Source organism: Sciurus vulgaris (assembly GCF_902686455.1).
Source record: "Sciurus vulgaris genome assembly, chromosome: 7".
Classification (NCBI taxonomy): Eukaryota; Metazoa; Chordata; class Mammalia; order Rodentia; family Sciuridae; genus Sciurus; species Sciurus vulgaris.
The window spans coordinates 130,886,508-130,907,199 of NC_136467.1; the positions used below are offsets into that span (position 1 = coordinate 130,886,508).

Sequence of the window (20,692 nt, forward strand, 5' to 3'; positions counted from 1 at the left end):
AGAAGGCCTGGGAAGGACTGGTGCCCATGCTTCTAATGAGGTCCCACAGCCTTCTGACAGTGCAGGTCCACAGACTACCTGTGAAATAGCAAAGACCTGAACAATCCAGTTCGAGATATGTAAGGACACTAAGAGAAATCTGTTCTGTTAATGGAAGATGATGTTAATGCTTTTCACTGAAGAACGTGAACTTGCTGAGGTCAGGGATCCTATTGAGCTGTTTATAGAATCTTAAGCTAAAAGTGTCTGTTACACAGTAGGTGTTTGATTGATATTGTTGATCCTGGCTATTATCCCTCTGCAAAACTCACTGGTCATGATATCTCCATTCTCCATCTTCATGCTTACTCGCCCAACATCACTTGCACTCTACCATCACCACCACCAGTCAAAGAAACAGCAGGATGGGCTCTTATTTCTTTCTTATGCTTTTTGCTGTTCCCAGACCTGCTCGAGGCCTGGGCATAGCTGCCCTGGCCAGCATTCATTCCACCAGCACATGACTTTCCAGATATTCCCGTGAGCCAGGCATCCTGTTGGGATCCAGACCTGCAGAAACAAACAAGGTTCACCATGCCCTGCTCATGTGTGGCCCACTGACTAAGCAGAACTCAGAGGAAGAAGTACAGATAGTTTGTAAGCAGGTGGTCCATCTGAAGGCTGAAGAGTGGAATCTCTGAATTTCTTCATCTATGGCAAACTTCAGGTCAATTTTCTTTTTTCACCCACAGGAAAAGATTAGCATGCCTTTTTGACAGCCACCCTATGCACAGACTAAGCTTTGAATATATGTTCTCTAAGCTGCTTTAAAATGTGATGCTCAGTGATTAAACCAAAAGCTGAAGAATGAGCTCTGGTGTGAGGTGTGAGCACATTCTTTAAAAGAAGGGGGCCCTTTCAAAACCAGCACCTGGGAGCGGTCAGTTACAATTCCCGATGCACAGTGCCTGGGCAAATGGGGAACTGGGTGCCTCTGTGGTGATTCTAGCTGAAATCTGATTGGTCACAGTTTTGGCAGTTTTGCTGAGTTGACCAAATGGTACCTGTCACCCCATTGTGAGAATTTGCACCTGCCCTTAAAGAAATCAAAGATGCCAACTCCCCTCACCGCCTTTGAATGTTCCTGATTCAGTTTTAATTCTTAAAGCCTCAGACTTAGATTGGCTTAGATTTTGCATAATTTGGTGGGCAGAGGGGTGTGTTTGCCAAGCAACCCACCAGCCTCACCATCACAGCTGCAGCTCTCCATAGACTCTCTCTTGCATAAATGCAAGGAATGTCACAAAAGGATCAAAGTAACCTCACCCCATTGGTGAACTCTGGTCCCTCCTGTTTTTTCCTGTTCTTTCACATAAGATCCAATTTCTCCCTGACTCAAATATAAGGATACAGGGAAACTATCTGACTTCTTAGACCCCTAGAGTCTCAGATGTAAAAATGTAAGCAAGAGAAGGACACACACACACATCTGTGCTTGTGGCAGACATCAATAATCAGTCACAGAACTTTCATTCTGTTCCTGAGAGCATCCTCTGCATTTGAGGCACTCAAGGTAACCATCCTTAATACACCTCAGTGGATTCCTTTGGCCTACTTGCCTTTCTATCTAAATTAAAGCATCTAGAGCAGATCCCTTCTATCTAAATTAAAACAAATTCCAGAGAGGAAGAGTGGCCTGGCCATCTTCAAACAAAATGGGTTAGTCAGAGCTTAAGGGTTCTTATGTCCCTTGGTCTCTGGAGATCCTCTCCACCTCTCTAGATTAAATAGGCCTAAATAAATGTCCCAGGGGCCATCTTTCAACTCCCACCAGCATACCAGGTACAGTCCACTGTTGCTATAATAATGATGTATGACAAACCCTTCGAACAGCCACTACTTAATAGAAGTAGGTCTGCTATCAACCTGGGTTCAGTCGATGCAGACTTGGCTTGGATGAAGATCCTGTGTCTGTTGTGAGAGCATTTATTTTGGACTCTGTCCAGAATGCAAAGAGACTGGGTGAGCCATACTTTTCTCCTGGTGGATTTGGGTAGCTCAGGAGGGGCTGCTGAGGGAGCCCAGTGGTAGGGCATTGCATGTGTGAGGGCCTGGATTTCTCCCCGGCTCTACCAAAAGAAAGAAAGAAAAGTTAAGATAGCTTCAAACCAAGTCAAAGTCTGTGAGTGTCTAAGTATGCTGCTCATATTGGCCAACCCAATCCCAAAGTCAGTGGCCTGGGATAACTAATCTGGGGGTGAGGGGCAGTGAATATTTGCTGAATAATGAAAACTCCAAAAAATGACCTTCAAAATTTTCAATAAACATTTTAATAAGTGATAGGATAAACAGAAGCCTTTTTGGACTCTCAGGCTATATCTAGCTAGAGAAAGTTGATAAGTTGTTGAGGACCTGACAAAATACCTGAGAAAACTAAGTCACCTATCATGCAAATGTCAGCTCACTGGTTCTATTGATGATTCTTTTGCTTTAGGAAAAGTCTGACATGGGAGTTCTCATCCAATGAAAGATGGATTATAAATATATTAATGGCCAGTGAGCTCCTGAAGAGTTATCTTTGTGTCTTAATACTACTTCACCCCTCCTAATATTGTGAAAATATATGGTGCTTTTGAAAGAATGTATTGAACAAATTTTAAAAACTTGAAATATGCTAAGTGAAATAAGCCAAACCCAAAAAACCAAAGGCCCAAAATTTTCTCTGATATGTGGAAGTTAATTCACAATAAGGAGGGGGAACTAGGGACAAATAGAGTTACTTTAGATCAGGTAGAGGGGAGTGAAGGGTGGGGAAGGGAGTTTGAGGGTAGGAAGGGGTTAGTATAGTGAATCAGTCATTATTACATCATGGATATGTATGACTGCATAGTGGATGTGACCCTACAATATGTACAATCAGAAAATGAGAGATCCATTAATGTATGATCTATCAAAATGTATAAGTGTATTCTACTGTCAAGTACAACTGATTAGAAGAAATAAAAAAAGAATAAGGGCATGGTGGGCACATGCCTGTAATCCCAGCAGTGAGGAGGCTGAGGCAGGAGGATCACAGGTTCTAAGCCAGCCTCAGTAACTTAGCAAGGCCCTAAGCAACTCAGTGAGAGGCTGACTCTAAATAATATATTAAGAAGGGCTGGGGATGTGGCTCAGTGGTTAAGTCTGGGTTCAATCTCCAGTACCAAAAATAAATAATACATAAAATAGTAAGGGTTTGGAGAGAAAGTAAGATTTGAAAACTAAAACATCACTTACTGACCAGGGGACCAACTTCAGAATTCCTTTCACAAGTCCAGGACTGTATGCCTACCTTGCCCAGGGCAGTGTATGCAAAGTGGCCAACTTTAAGCTGTCAATACATTCTAGCTTATGTTTTTATTCAGACTTATATTATTGAATTTCACCACTCTACTGGCCAAGGAATGCTACACATCAAATATTCTAATTCTCTGCTTTCCAGGAGCCTGGAAGGAATATATTTCTCTGTGCATTTTATAGTTTGGCATGGCCATGTGACTTGTGCTGGCCAATGAAATATGAAACATAAGGAAAATGGAGGAGATTCAAGATGGCGGACTAGAGGGTGGCTGCATTTCATGTTGCTCCAGATTCAGGACTCAAGAAGAAGAGATATCGGGAGACTTGGGACCAACGCAAAGCCACCGGGTGAGTCTTCTCCCGTTGGGGAGGCATCCCGGATGGGGCGGTAGCCCAAACGTAGGGAACTTTGTGAAGTAGATTTGCCCAACGAAGACACCCCTCCCCCCGCTGGAGCAGTGAACTGGAAACTGGGAAGCATTGGAGAGGAGGCCACTCAGCCACAGCGCTTGGACTCGGAGCAAACCCACCGGGGTCTCCGGGAGGCCTGCCCAAAGGAGGAGGTGCGCGGTGAGCTGTTTGGATCTCAAAGCGACCACTCCTGAACCACTGGGCGGCTGCCAGAGGAGGAGCAGCATGGGCACAGTGCGTCAATTGGACTTGGAGCAGGTGCACCAGGGCTCCAGGCAGCTGTCTGGAGGAGGAGCGTGGTGAGTGCTTTGGACTCAGAGCGACCCACTCCTGAACACAGGGAGTCTGCCGGAGGAGGAGGAGGCGTGCGGCGGGTCACATGGACTTGGAGCAGCCACACCAGAGCTCCAGGTGGCTGTTCAGAGGAGGAGGTATGTGGTGAGGTGTTTTGACACACAGATCGACGTCTCCTGAACACCAGGGGGCTGCCTGGAGGAGAAGGAGCACGGCGGGTCATTGGGCTCGGAGTGACTGCACCGGGGTATGGGTGGCTGTCAGGAGGAGGAGGTGCACAGTGAGTTGCTGGACTCGTAGTGAACGCACCAGAACTCTGGGTGACTGCCTGGAGGAGAAGGAGGTGTGCGATGGGTCCACTTGGACTCAGAGTGACCGCACGGAACCCCAGGCGGCGCCAGAGGAAGAGGCTGTGTGGCGGATCACTGGGACTCGGAGCGGACTCTAAGGGGGCTCCAGGTGGCTGCTCAGAGGGAGGGGCTGCATAGCAGGCGTATTAGGGCAGAGCAGGGTCCCCAGGACTAGGCGGCTTCTTGGTGGAGAGCCGCACAGACAAGCTGAGGGGTGGAGAGAAGGCTCCAGGACTGCAGGCCGCTTCTCTGAGGAGAGGCAGCCTAAGGAGACTCGACTCGCCGAAGGCGAGGCTTCCAGGCCCAGGAGGTAGGTCAGGTCTCTGGGAACATTGCAGAACAAGGCTGCCCAGCTAGGTGGTAGTTGTGAATGAACGGAAACCTCTAGGAGGGAACTGCCAGTGAGACCCCCCACTGTTGAGCTTCCTGCCGGGGTGAGGTTTTCCCACAGGACTGTGAAACCAGAGACACAGGCCCAAACTGACCTTGCCTCAGCTCACATCCTAGTTCCCCCCCTTTGGATGACCATTTGTCAGCAAGTGGAGGCACCTCTGCCAAATAGCAGGGAATATACCCCACCTGAAGGCCACAACCCCTAGAGAGGCAGCTTCCTTGTAGAGCAATGCATTATCAACTCCTCCAAGACTTCAGGCTACTGACGGCTAAGAGGGGTTATACTAGAAATCTTCAGGAATATTATAAGTCAATAGAGGAAATCTGCAATATTTCAGCAGTCCGCTGATACCTGAAAGTATGAGAAACAAAGGAAGAAAGTGTTCCAAACAAAACCTAGATGCCACATCAATAAAATCCAATGACAGCATGGCCGAAGAAACGAGGAGAAGGGAGTTCAGAATGTACATAATTAAAATGATCAGGGAAGCAAATGATGAGATGAAAGAGCAAATGCAGGCACTGAATGATCACACAATTGACAGTAAAAGAGCAAATACAGGAAGCAAAAGATCATTCAATAAAGAGGTAGGAGATATTGAAAAAAATCAAACAAACAGGAAATCCTTGAAATGAAGGAAACCAAAAAGCCTACTTAAGAACTCCCTAGAAAGCATAACCAATAGGATAGAACACCTGGAAGATAGAACCTCAGTTATTGAAGCAAAATATTTAACCTTGAAAACCAAGTAGGACCAAACAGAGAAGATGGTAAGAAATCATTGAACAGAATCTACAAGAACTATGGGATATCATGAAAAGGCCAAATTTAAGAATTATTGGGATTGAGGAAGGCTTAGAGAAACAGACCAAAGGAATGAACAATCTATTCAATGAAATACCATCAGAAAATTTCCCAAATCTGAGGAATGAAATGGAAGATCAAGTACAAGAGGCTTAGAGGACTCCAAATATACAAATTACAACAGACCGACACCAAGGCACATTATAATGAAAATACCTAACATACAAAATAAAGACAGAATTTTAAAGGCTGTGAGAGAAAAAGAACCAAATTACATTCAGGGGGAAACCAATACGGATATCAGCAGATTTTTCATCCAGACCCTAAAAGCTAGAAGGGCCTGGAGCAACATTTTTCAAGCCCTGAAAGAAAATGGATGCCAACCAAGAATCTTATACCCAGCAAACTTACTTCAAATTTGACGATGAAATAAAATCCTTCCATGATAAACAACAAGCTAAAAGAATTTACAAAAAGAATGCCAGCATTACAGAACATTCTCAGCAAAATATTCCATGAGGAAGAGATGAAAAACAAAGAAAGCAAATCAGCAATGGGAGGAACTATCCTAAAGGAATTGTCAAATAAAGGAGGGACCAAGTCATGTCAAAATAAATAAATAAATAAAATGAGCCAAATGACCAGGAATACCAAATCTATCTCTCAATAATAACCCTGAATATTAATGGCCTGAACTCATCAATCAAAAGACATAGACTGACAGATTGGATAAAAAGAAAGATCCAACAATATGTTGCTGCAAGAGACTCACCTCATAGAAGAGATACCCATAGACTAAAGGTGAAAGGATGGGGTAAAACATATCATGCACTGGACTCAGCAAAAAAGCTGGGGTATCCATCCTCATTTCAGATAATGTGGACTTCAACCCAAAGTAAGTCAGAAGGGATAAAGAAGGACATTACATATTGCTTAAGGGAACTATAAATCAGCAAGACATAACAATCATAAACATCTATGCCCCAAACAGTGGCTCATCCATGTATGCCAAACAAATCCTTCTCAATTTCAGAAACCAAATAGACCATAACACATAATACTAGGGGATTTTAACCACCTCTCTCACCACTAGACAGATTGTCCAAACAAAAATTGAACAAAGAAACCATAGACCTCAATAACACAATTAATAATTCAGATTTAACGGACATTTATAGAATATACCATCGAACCAAGAGCGAATACACTTTTTTCTCAGCAGCACATAGATCCTTCTCTAAAATAGACCATATATTATGCCACAAAGTTAATGTTAGAAAATACAAGAAGATAGAGACACAACCTTGTATTCTATCAGATCATAATGGATTGAAATTAGAAATAAATGAAAGAGTAAAAAACAGAAACTACTCCAACACCTGGAGATTAAACAATATGCTATTATATGATGAATGGATAACAGAAGATATTAGGAAGGAAATTAAAAAATTCTTAGAAGTAAATGAGAACAAAGAAACATCATATCAAAATCTCTGGGACACTATGAAAGCAGTACTAGAGGGAAAATTTATTTCATGGAGCACATTCAATAAAAGAAGGAAAAACAACAAATAAACGACCTACAACTACAGCTCAAAGCCCTAGAAAAAGAACAGAACAACACCAAATGTAGTAGGAAAACAGGAACTATTAAACTCAGAGCTGAAATCAACGAAATTGAAACAAAAGAAACAATACAAAAAAATTGACAAAATAAATAGTTGGTTCTTTGAAAAAATAAACAAAATTGATAAACCCTTAGCCACTCTAATAAAGAGAAGATAAGAGAAAATCCAATCACTAAAATTCGGAATGAGCAAGGAAATATCAAAACAGACACGATTGAAATACAAAACATAGTTAGAAGCTATTTTGAAAATCTATACTCCAACAAAATAGAAAATTTTGAAGACATCAACAGGTTTCTAGAGACATATGAATTACCTAAACTGAATGAGGAGGACATACACAATTTAAATAGACCAATTTCAAATAATGAAATAGAAGAAGTCATCAAAAGCCTACCAACAAAGGAAAGTCCAGGACCAGAGGGTTCTCAGCCTAGTTCTACAAAACCTTTAAAGAAGAGCTCATTCCAATACTCTCAAAGTATTCCATGAAATGAAGAGGAGGGAACCCTCCCAAACTCATTCTATGAAGCCAATATTACCCTGATACCCAAATGAGACAGAGACACATCGAGGAAAGAAAATTCCAGACCAATATCCTTAATGAACATTGACGCAAAAATTCTCAACAAAATTTTAGCAAATCGCATACAAAAAACATATTAAAAAGATAGTGCACCATGATCAAGTGGGTTCATCCCAGGGATGCAAGATTGGTTCAACATCCGGAATCAATAAATGTAATTCACCATATCAATAGACCTAAAGTCAAGAATCACATGATTATTTCAATAGATGCAGGAAAAAGCATTTGATAAATACAGCACCCCTTCATGCTCAAAACACTAGAAAAAGTAGGGATAGTGGGAACATTCCCTTAACATTGTAAAGGCCATCTATGCTAAGCCATGGCTAATATCATTCCAAATGGTGAAAAATGAAAGCATTCCCCCTAAAAACGGAAACAAGGCAGGGTTGCCCCCTTTCACCACTTCTATTCAACATCGTCCTTGAAACGCTAGCCAGAGCAATTAGACAGACCAAAGAATTAAAGGAATATGAATAGGAAAAGAACTCAAACTATCCCTATTTGCTGATGACATGATTATATACTTAAGGAACCAGGAAATTCCACTAGAAACTTTTAGAACTCATAAGTGAATTCAGTAAAGTAGCAGGTTACAAGATCAATGCTCATAAATCCAATGCATTTTTATACATAAGTGATGAATCTTCAGAAAGAGAAATTAGGAAAAACTACCCCATTCACAATAGCCTTGAAACAAATAAAATACTTGGGAATCAATCTCACAAATGAGGTGAAAGACCTCTACAATGAGAAACTACAGAACACTAAGAAAGAAATTAAGAAAACCTTAGAAGATGGAAAGATCTCCCTGTTCTTGGATAGGCAGAATTAATATTGTCAAAATGGCCATACTACCAAACGTGCTATACAGATTCAATGCAATTCCAATTAAAATCCCAATGATGTACCATTACAGAAATAGAGCAAGCATCATGCAATTCATATTGAAGAATAAGAAACCCAGAATAGCTAAAGCAACTCCTTCGCAGGAAAAATTAAGCTGGGGGGTATCGCAACCTTAACTTTACTACAAGCAATAGTAACAAAGACGGCATGGTATTGTACCAAATAGACAGGTAGATCAATGGTACAGAATAGAGGACATGGACACAAACCCAAATAAATACAATTTTCTCATAGTAGACAAAGGTGCCAAAAATATGCAATGGAGAAAAGATAGCCTCTTCAACAAATGGTGGGAAAATTGGAAATCCATATGCAACAGAATGAAACTAAACCCAAATCTCTCACCCTGCACAAAACTCAACATGAAATGGATTAAGGACCTTGGAATCAGACAGAGACCCTGCAGGTTATAGAAGAAAAAGTAGGTACAGATCTTCAACATGTCGGCTTAGGACCAGACTTCCTCAACAGGACTCCCATAGCACAAGAAATAAAAGCAAGAGTCATTAACTGGGATAGATTCAACCTAAAAAGCTTTCTCTCAGCAAAGGAAACTATCAGCAATGCGAAGAAAGAGCCTACAGAGTGGGAGAATATCTTTGCCAATCATACTTCAGATAGAGCACTAATCTCCAGAATCTATGAAGAACTCAAAAAACTCTACACCAAGAATACAAATAATCCAATCGACAAATGGGCTAAGGAAATGAACAGACACTTCACAGAAGAAGATGTACAAGCAATCAACAAACGTATGAAAAAATGTTCACCATCTTTAGTAATAAGGAAATGCAATCCAAAACCACCCTAAGATTCCATCTCACCCCAATTAGAATGGCGATTATCAAAAATACAAGGAACAACAGGTGTTGGCAAGGATGTGGGGAGAAAGGTTCACTCATACATTGCTGGTGGGGCTGCAAATTAGTGCAGCCACTCTGGAAAGCAGTGTGGAGATTCCTTAGAAAACTTGGAATGGAATCAACATTTGACCCAGCTATCCCACTCCTTGGCCTATACCCAAAGGACTTAAAATCAGCATACTACAGAGATACAGCCACATCAATGTTCATAGCTGCTCAATTCACAATAGCCAGATTGTGGAACCAACATAGATGCCCTTCATTTGATGAGTGGATAAAGAAACTGTGGTATATATGTATACAATGGAATATTACTCAGTCATAAAGAATGATAAAATTATGGCATTTGCAGACAAATGAATGAAATTGGAGAATATCATGCTAAGTGAGATAAGCCAGTCTCAAAAAACTAAAGGACGAATGATCTCGCTGATAAGTGGATGATGTCATATAAGGAGGGTGGGAGGTGTTCGTGTCAGGGTTAGGGTTAGGGAGGGGGGAAGAATGGAGGAAGGAAGGACTGTATAGAGGGAAAAGAGGGGTGGGAGGGGTGGGGGGAAGGAAAAATAATAGAATGAATCAAACAACATTACCATAAGTAAATTATGATTATACAAATGGTATGCCTTTAACCCATGTACAAACAGACAAACAACATGTATCCCATTTGTTTATAATAAAAAATAAAATAAAATAAAATAAAAAATAAAAAAAAAAGAAAGAAAATGTGCCACTGTAAAACAGAAACTTTGAGAGTCATGATAAGAGATTTACCATGTTTATTGGCTGCAAGGAAAGCACATGCTCAGACAAACTCTATCAACCTGAATTTCCAAGAGAATTTAAGGAGCAGAAACCTCTCAACCTACCCATATTGTGTAGACAGTGTGAAAGAGAAATCATTGCATTTTATGTTAAGCCACTGAGATTTGAGCTTGGTTGTTACAGCAGCAGAGCTTAGTCCATTCTGCCCAATTCACTCAGTGTTATTAAATGCAGTCTCCATCCAGAATGTTATAGATAATCCTTTCAGAGAGATTTATGCTGCAAATAAAAGCTTCCCTTGGCCATATGCCCATATATCTCCCTCTTCCCCTTATAGGTACAGAGTAGTCCGAGAGCATAAATGACAAAAACTTGACCTGAAAGTCAAAGAATGGGTATTCTGTTTCCAGGGTGGTCTTCCCTGACCTTTATGATTGGGACAAATCATTTTCCTTATGAGATCATCAGTGTCTTGTGAGCCCAAGCAATGTCATGGTGACCTGAGAAAGCTACAGAGGAAGAGTACCCCGAAAGGGACAGAAACTGAGATTCAAGATCTGGGAAGGAATAAAAATAATCTGAACTATATAAGTAAACCTGCAGGGAAGGAAAGGAGAGAGTTGACTCACAGCCAAGGGGGTCAATGACTTCTCCCATGTGCTTCCTGTCCCTTACCTCTGTGCCCTGTTGCTCTGCAGGCTGCCTTGGTATCTCTCCCTGCACCTCAATGTTTTCCATGCAATGTATTCTCCTGGCCATGTGCTTTGGGCTTCAGGATCCCAGGACACGGTTTTCCAAAGAGTGTTTCAAAACCCATCCTGGGTATGAATTAAAGATTCATTTTCTCAGTTTCCCCACACTGACCTCAGATTCCTGGAGCTCTGGCTTGGGGACCCTGCATTTTCCTGTGTTTACCAAGTGATCCCTAGCTGACTTTGCATTTGTGATCTAATAGAGAACTCTATGGAGCCTGGAAGAGGTGGTGTAGTGGTACCATGGGCAGCCACACCCATGGCAGGGTTGGAGCCAGGGAAACACAGAGACCCCAACATTGGGGCCAGGGGAAGGGATGCTCAACTCCAGACCATGGTGGGAAAGGATGAGCCCAGAAAATGTCCTTCTATGGCTTGGAAACAACCCTAAAACTTCCTGTACCTTAAAACAGAGTGGAAAAAAATTATCTTCCTCTCCTTTAGAGCATTAGCAGGTGCAAAGTTAAGGACCTGCATCATGGGGCAGAGTGTCAGTTCTCAAATGCCCTTGGTACCCAGGCACCCTGAGACATGTGGAGAACATTATTGTTTGACTAACAAGGCCCATTCCCAGCATCCTTCCTTTTCGTGACTGCAATGCCAGAGCACCAAGGACAAACACTTCCTCTCTCATCCTCTAGTGTGCTCACAGTATCAAGACTGGATGCTTCTGTTTATCTTGGAAGAGTTCATTTGATTCAGGGTTTCCTTGCTGTATGGATACAGTAGGCTGGGGGTTGACCAAGGACTGACTGATCTAGAATGGTCTTTGCTGGGACAACTGGGATGTCCAGTACATCCCCTGCTGTCCTTCAGTAGCTCACATTAGTTCATAGGATAATGGGCCCATGGTCAGCAAAGGAACCAGACATCTCAGTGCTTCTTGAGTCTCAGCTTGCATGACCTTTGCTATGACCAAGCCTCAATCATAGTTGGAACCAAAAAGACTTTACTTAAATGGGAAGAGAAGAGTTTAGAATATAAAAGAAAAATCAGTCATATCAATCCCCATAGTGGATAAGTAAGAAGCCCTACTGGCCGTCCTTGGAGAAGATGAGGCTATAGAAAGGTGGAGAGCTGTCCTCCAAGTAACCCTGAAGGTAGAGAGAGGGCTATGGCATGAAGACCTGAATTTTGAGTTCTGATTCTGTCACACATTTTATGTGACCTTAGGGAAACACACACCCCTTTCCTTTGGTGAGTCTCAATTTCTCTTCCTGGAAAATGGTGGAGGACCCCATCGGATGTCAACCAGCAGAGTCTCACAGGCTGACTCTGGCCTGCATGTTGTTTTCCTTTTCTCTCTCCCAACTTTCTATTTTTACTTGAGCCAACATTTGAAATTTTGAATATTTCAGATTAAAATCTGAATTCCAGGCTTCATTCAAAACTCCAGAAGAACCAGCAAGCTGATGACTTTAGCTATAGTGGGGTGTGACTTCTGGTTGGGGACATGCAAACTCTGTCCTTGTGGCTACCACGATCTCACTCTACATTTTTGTCCATCAAATACTGTGATTTTTCTTACATTTGTCAAGATTCACATATATATATTCACCTTTAATTACTGCAGACAGTGGAGTTGAGGCACCCAAACCAAAGTACATATGCAATAGGTGGACTCAAGGACTATATGACATGTCTCAGTTTCCTAAGTTTAGAACATCTCTCCTCAATCTCCCTTGAATTTAGGGCAGTGGATCTTATGCCTATGGGAACTCCAACCATTTGAAATTCTGATGACATCTATGACACTTTGTACAGAAGAAAATACTGATTTGCACATATGTGTGTATGACCTATGTGTGTAAACACCCACATACCACACACACACAATGCCACATCATGCTTTGTGAACCCTAATTAGCATAAACAGATTCAGTTTGTCCTGTTGCCTAGGTGGACACCAAGTTCTCCATCAACAAGTTCCCACATGGGCCTGTTTAGGACAACTCTGAGACCTATTCAGGGAACCCCAGAAAGCATCTTCTCTGATGAGTTTCTAAGAGCTGAGGTCACCGTCTGGTTCCGGTTCCCTCCCCATTACCCATTCACTCTTTCCTAACACAGAGAGAATCCAAGCAGACCACAGCAGAAGACCCACACGAGAAAATTCCAGGGGCCAGCAGGGCTGTAACCTTCCTGTGTAGGTAACAATGGGATGCTGTGCTTGTGCCAGGCCCTGGAGGGAGGGAAGGAAAGGGGCACGTGGGGAGGAGGAGGGTAGTGTGGGGTGGAGCTAGGAAACAGGGGTCAGCAGACTTGCTTCAGGCATCCACAGAGTAGCTCCATCCACCCGTTCCCAGAAAATGGGCACTGCTGCAAGACTTGCACAGGGGAGCAGCTGGAGGTCAGCAGAGGTCAAGTGCACACATAGAAGCATGTGTTTGTGTGCTGGAGTATGTCTGTGTCCACACCAGCCAGGGCAAGGAGAACCCCCTGAATAGAATTCCTTGCAGAGATTGGCAAGGACCCTCTGGACCAACCCCCAGTTCTTAAATGATAAGTTACAATAAATTTTTCCTTTTTGCTTCTCTGCATTACCAGAGGCTGTGTAGTTTGCCTTTTAGGTAGGGTTTTTGGAGCTAATCTTCTGAGTTCAGATTCTTCCTGTACTACTTAATGCGTGTGTAACTCTGCAAGGCCATGGCCACCTCTAGGTGCCTAGGTTTCTCATTCCTAAATAAAAAGATGATGATAATAACTTCTTCATATTGTTTGCAAAACAAAATATTTATGTATAAAATGCTGGAGAAAAATAAGCCCAAACTATTCCTCTGCAGACACCCAGATGGAGAACCATAGATGGGTGCATTAATTTTCATGACCATCTAATATTTTCCTTTTCTATAAGTACATCATTTAGTGTTTCCCCCAAAGGCCTGGAAATACAAATGCACTTAATCCCCATTTAACAGATTGTGGAAATGAGGTTTGAGAGATTAGGTGCCTTTCCCAGGATTTTTCCAGCTAAGGAGTGATGAAACCAGGTGGGTCCATCTTGCTCCAAAGCCCTAGCTCCTGGCTGGGGCACTCTGGTCTCCAATTGCTCTTGTGTTTCCAAACACTGAGATCCTGTGTTTGATGCAGAAGGGAACAATGAATGGCCGGCTCCCTTCTCTCCATTTGACCTCATGTCCAAGCAAAGCCACACTCTTCTCTCCGCCCATCTCTGTTCACATTCCTTCCCATCATGATATTACCCATCAGTCTCCCTCTGCCCTCCCAACTACGTTCATCTCTCCTCCTAGCTTCCCTCTGAAGGAAGACCCTGAAAATCGCTCAGGTGCCAGAGTAAACTCACTCTTTTTGGTTTAATTCACCCTGTCTGGCCTTAATTGCTTTGCCTTGCTGTGGGAGACCCTCCCATTGGTGACAGCCCTGAAATGGCTGGGGTAGGAAAGGTGGAGGAGAAAGTCAGGGGGAGCTCAGAGTGGACAGGTGATTAGTCCAAAACCAAGCCCAAATGTTTTCCCTGATAAGTGGATAATGATATATAATGGGGGTGGGGGACGGTGGAGGTGAGAGAAGAAGGGAGGAATTTTAGATTACTTAGAGGAAATGAGAGGAGGCAGGTTTGAAAAATGGTGGAATGAGACAGACATCATTACCCTATGTACATGTATGGATTACACAAATGGTATGAATCTACATCATGCACAACCATAGAAATGAAATGATGTACCCCAATTGTGTACAATGAATCAAAATGCAGTCTGTAAAAATATAAAATGATTAACAAAAAAAAAAAATAAAAGCACACTTCACCTCATGAGGGTGGGACAGAAGCAATGGTGACTCACAGTTAATAACAATAAGACCACATAGTAATTATAATGATAGAAGCTGAATTGTGTAGCACTTATATTGCTGGGTACTGCCTGAGGATTGTCTGTAGCTGACAGTGTTGGATCATTCCCACAGGACAAGAAGTTAGATACTAAGAACACCTCCACCAGTCAGAGCTCCAGGTAGCACAGGATGGTCAAAACTGACCCAGGTCACAGCCAGGATTCAGCAATGCCAAATGAAGCAATGTCACTAACATTGCATACCATCCCTTTTCAGTTACCTGGCACCAAAACAAAAACCACCATCATCCAGGAGACCACATGATCAATATGAATCTGATCAAATGATTATCTTCTAGTCTCTCAAGTAGTATATGACTCCTTTTCCACTGCCTCAGTCCATGTTGGGTCAGTGTAACTCAATGCTTGAGGCTGATACCTTATAAGTAAAGAAGGTTATGTTTATAAGTGCACTGGAAGGCCCCACAGCATGATCCTGGAGTTATAGAAATCACCACTCAAATGTGTTACAACATGGCACAGAAGCAGAAGGGATGTAGCCATGGCAGAAGATTCAGAGAATGTCAAAGGATGGAAAATCATATGCTGGTCTCTGATGATGTAGGAATTGGGGCTATGGGGCTATGGGGAGACGAGGACAACGAGGGGCAATGGGGGCCTTGTGGTAAGGGAGACTGAGTCCAGGAAGCAATTCCAGAGCTCAGGGTGGGGGCGGGGGATCGAGATTGCACTGAAACAGCAGAGACCAACTTAGTGGTGCTGGGGACCCTGATCCAGGGCCTCCTGACATGTGAGGAAACGAACATGCCACTGAGCTACAGCTGCAGCCAGAAATACAACTTTGAAACCAGGTGAGGCTATGGACAAGGAACATGACTGAGTGACCTAGGTAGACCAAAGACCTGAGGACATAGGACCTTTTCAGTGATCCAGGTATTTAAAATGCTAGCTGGAAACTTCATGTCACCTGTGATGGGTCAACTCTGTAACTGCAAGAATTTGCCAGCATCTTCACTGCATGAGATATCATTCGATTTGTTTGAGAGAAGATCAGGTTTATGTGTACGAACCTGAGGTAGGAGGATATATGGGTCTACTTTTATTGCCAATAACATAAATAAAACTACGAGATGTGAAACAAGTTATAAAGAAAAAGGGTTTTCACTTTGGCTTATGCTTCTGGAGGACTGAGTTGAAAGCCCACTTCAGGTGAGAGTCTCACGGCAGTGCTTGACAGAACATGGCAATAGGTGGGGGACATGTGCATGTGTTTGGTCTTCTTTTCTTCTAAAGCCATCCGGATTCAACACAGGGATCAGGGATCCACACTGACAATCTTATTTAACCTTAATCACCTGCAAAGGCCCCACCCCTGAGCCCTCACTGTGGTTGGATTAGGTTGTCACCCTCTTAATTTCTCACAAAGGGGATGAAATGTCCATATGTGAGGGCTTGGGGACACTCAGTCCTATCCAAACCCCAGCAGGGGCATTATGTACACCACAGACACCTCCACATAGATGAAACTCATCCACGGGACTATAGGGGAATGTGGGCTGAACACCAGTCTTCTGCATTTCTTCATTATACTCCTCTGCTGGAGCAAAGATCAAGCCATGTGCAATGGTTGAGATTCTATTTCCCCAGCCTCAGAGTATAGATCTGGTGACATAAGGCCTGCCTTTGGCAGGACTGAAGTCCTGCCAATGTTCATGGGCCTCCTGCTTCAGCACCTGGCCAACTGTAGTATTTAAGAACATCATCTTGATGTCTTCCCCTCAGCATTCCAGACATTTCCCATCCAACCCTGCTACATATTGGAATCAGTCAATTTATCACATTTTCTTCTGACCCTCGTGCTAACACTGTGCCAATCAAAACAAATAGAGTGCATCCCACCTTCAATGGCCTAATTTTGAAACTGAAATCCCAGGGACCCTGTTAGAGCACTTCTTTCCTGCTGTTCCTCATAGGCTATTATGCTAATAACTTTATTATCTGTTCCATAAGCCACTGGCAGTTACACAGGTCAGTGGTCATTGCCAAAGAAGAGCATAATGATAGGAGAGCAAGGTAAATGTACTAAAGCATTCTTTGTTCTCCTGGTATATGTAAGATAATGGGTGACTTCTTATTGTTTATTGTCCAAATAAAGAGCTTGATGTGATCCGATCCCTCTCTGAGACTGACAGTTACAAACTGGAGAGAGCTCTGTCCCATTTGGGATGCAGGTTTGGAATTGGTGTCTTGGATGAAGTGTGGACTATCCAGACATGGTGCACCTATGTTATCCCTTTGGAGTTCCTAGAAGCTCTGCCCATGGCCCCATGGCCAGCTGGTTCTACCCTTCTGTATTAGGAGGGGTTAGGCTCTGTAGTGGTGGAGGGACTCACACAGACTACTAGAAGGAGTGGAGCAGGATGACAAAGAGCCCTGTCTGATTCACATTGAGTCAAATGTCCAACGCCCATGCCATTCTCTATCTCTACCATTCTAAATCTCCTCATCATTTTTTGTTCCAGATACATTGCCTCCTCCAGGAAGTCATCTGGGAATATCCTAAGAGCACAGACTGATTTGTCTGAGTCAAACAGGTGGGTTCTGAAAGTCCACATCCTTTTACTCATCTATCACTTCCTAGGGAATTTGTGCCTGATTCTTTCAGTTTGAAATAAAATTTCTCTTTTTTGGGAGAACCACAGTGTTTCATATACATTTACAATCCATCTGAGTCAGTTGGCAATCTGTGAATTGAATTAATAAGGCTCAGTAGATTTGACCATCTTCTCTACAGGAAGCATTTTTGGATCAAAACATAGATCTGTGTCTTTTTAAAACTACGTCACACCCATGCAATACAAAGATCTGGGGCACCACACATCGGGCTGCTTTTGTTTTCAAAAGGAAAAGTGCCCCTAGTTGCAATAAGATAGAACTTTGGGGAGTAGGTAAATTTCTGCTTTGTCAACCTGGAGTTCTTCTCATTTAAGCTGCAAAATGCACTTATTTAACAAGCACTTATGGTCTACTCTGTGCTGGTTTCTGCTCTACAAATTTTGAAAATATTTAAGTCATTTAATTTTACAGTCTATGAAGAAAATACTAGTCACATTCCACAGATGAGAAAATGGAGGCAGAGAAAGGTTAGGTAGCTGGCCCCAAACACAGAGCATATTTATTCGTGTTGGAACTGTCATCTGGATCTTAACCCACATTGGCAAATTATGGGTCACAGATAATGTTGAAATTTTCTTTCATTGTCACACTCTGCAATATTAATCAAATAACTAATAATAAACCTCCAATTGATCATATGATAACGAGCTCACAGAATTTCTCAATGGAAAAGAAGAATGTTTATTGAACGTTGTGTTTTAATCGAGATTAAAACATGATAGTAATATGCTGCCAACCCACAGCCAAGAAATTGTGATCATCACTTTGCTGATGAGGGAACAAGGCTTACAGAGATTAGAAGAGTGCCAGTGGTTGCCACCAATGAACTAGATGCAGAGCTGTGACTTGAACCTGTCTCTGGGTGAAGAACATCCCATCCAGCATCTCAGTGGTGCCCTCTGCAACAGTCCATGGTCCCTGAAGCCAGATTTTTCACTGTTCTCTCTGCAAAACCATCAATGTGGTCATTGGGTGCATGGTATTAGGTGCTATCCTTACAAAATCAGCTAAATCAATCTGAGATGCTTTGGGTTTTGAATGGTTTTCCTATTTTTATGCCACTTCACCAACTTACCCTATGGGTTATGTTGATAAGAGAGGCTTTCCAGTGCCCCCAAGAAAAATTTTGAACTCCCTGTTAATTTTCCCTGATTTTCTCTCTCCCTTTTCATTTTGCCTAAAGACAGTTTTGGTTTGCAACAAAGGTAGCTTTCATTTCTTTCCAACCTAAGTTGCTGAAAGGCCCCACATTCACTGCATGCCCAGCCTCCTCTTTGTGATCAGTCCTTCTGCTCCTGCTCTGCTGATAATGCACAAATGGGCTCCCTCTCTTTTCTGTGGCTTAGAAAAAATCAGAGATGCATCTCTTCATCTTTTTCCCATCTTCCTTCCTTACCAGATAGGTATTCTGAGCTGATCAAAGTTGCTTTATTCAAGTGTCAAATTGTTTCCAGGGGTACTAAAACTCCAGGAAATTTAAAGTTGTACAGATAATATATGTATAATTTATAAACAGAAAGAAGTTACCAGGAGCTTTTGATGAACACTACGAATTGTAAATGCTCACCCAGTTCAGGATTTCAGTTTGAAAGACCAGTTTCTAGTGACCAGATGGCTGCAGATCCATCCATAAAATCCTGTTTGATCCATCCATAAATCAGAGCAACATCAAACATGTACATCAACACTCAACAACAAGTAATGCAGTGCAAATATTCCATTGAAACATTCCACTGACTTCTGGAAGTTCATTTTTGTTTCCTTTTCTCTTTGTAAAGTAATTTTTATGCACCTGTCACATCTTAGCTTTTATATAAAATGCTCTGCATTAGAAGCCTTCAGAGGGAAGGTCCTACACCATAAATGAATATGAAGAAATGTATTTCAGCCCAGTGTTTCCATTAGTCTAAATAATAACACTTAAAGCTTTACGAAAATTTTATTCCCATCAAGATCACAAGCCTGAATCACCTCCAATCCCTATATGTACAGTTGCATCTAGATACTCTGATATATTGCAAAGGACTGAATTATTTAGAAGCAAGTGGTACACTGCTTCAAAATCGAACAACAACTGCTTTTTAAAAAGCTTTATCCTCAAAGTGTGCTGTAGCAGGTGCAAATTTTATATCTAATGAAATAAGTGCAATCTTTGTAAAAATAAGTGGGTATTTCACAGAAACTGTCCAAATTCTTCAGTTCCACTATGAAAACGGCCTTAAATAAATGTAGTTATATCTACATTAGTTGCTTGAATCATTTCTATTGTTTCCCCAACATGTAGTATCTGGCCAGTGTAGGATGTAGAGGCACTGTGTTTTAAAGATGCCCTTAGTTAGACACATCTTTCAAACTTTTGAGTACATTTTACTGCTTCATATTACATTCACCATCCATCCATCCATCCATCCTCCATCCCTCCATCCATCCATCCATCCATACACCCACCAATAAAATTCATCCACCAATTCAGTCATCCAAACCATCCATCCATCAATTTCCCCACTCATCCAACTATCACCCATCCACTAACCATCCATCCAACCATCTTCCCAGTCTTCCATCCTTCCATCCATCCATCCACCCACCCAGCACCTGTCCACCCCATCACTCACCCACCATCTGTCCACCATTCACCCACCCATCCATCCTTGCACCAAGCTTATTTACTGAGAACCCCCCAAATTGTGGCAAACCCACCTACATGTTGAGAGGCCTACTCCTACTGGAGGAAAGGTTTGGTGAACATCAAGAGCAAACCATGACACCAACTATGTACAACTGGATGTGACTCTGAAGAGCCTCCAGTGCAAAGAAGCTAGTGCCAAATGGGACACAGAGACACATTCAGAAGAGCGGGTATTCTCAGCAATGAACCAAACATTGGAATATGACGATACCAACAGGGTATGGACTGCCAGGAAGCTGACAGCAATTATGAAATATAACATGTGTATGGGTTAAAGCTTCTGAAAAATGTTTCCTCAGATAATTAACTGCCCTGTAATGTAGTCAATCTTGAAAATAGAGTACAGTAAGTAGAAAGTGATAGTACATATGTACATGCATCGAAATCATGGCACAGACCAGGGACCACCAAGTAGATGGCAAACCTGCAGCAACCAGTTGA

At 42.3% G+C, this 20,692-nt stretch overlaps 1 protein-coding gene across 1 annotated transcript in view; it reads right to left on the minus strand.

The window, feature by feature from the left end:
• Nucleotides 1–207: 207 nt before the first annotated feature.
• LOC306665789 (uncharacterized protein) overlaps nucleotides 208–20,692 on the minus strand; it is a gene marked incomplete at its 5' end in the record, with an annotated part of 729,076 nt that continues 708,591 nt past the window's right edge. The window contains one exon of the mRNA XM_079147400.1: nucleotides 208–549. The remainder of the gene's footprint in view (nucleotides 550–20,692) is intronic.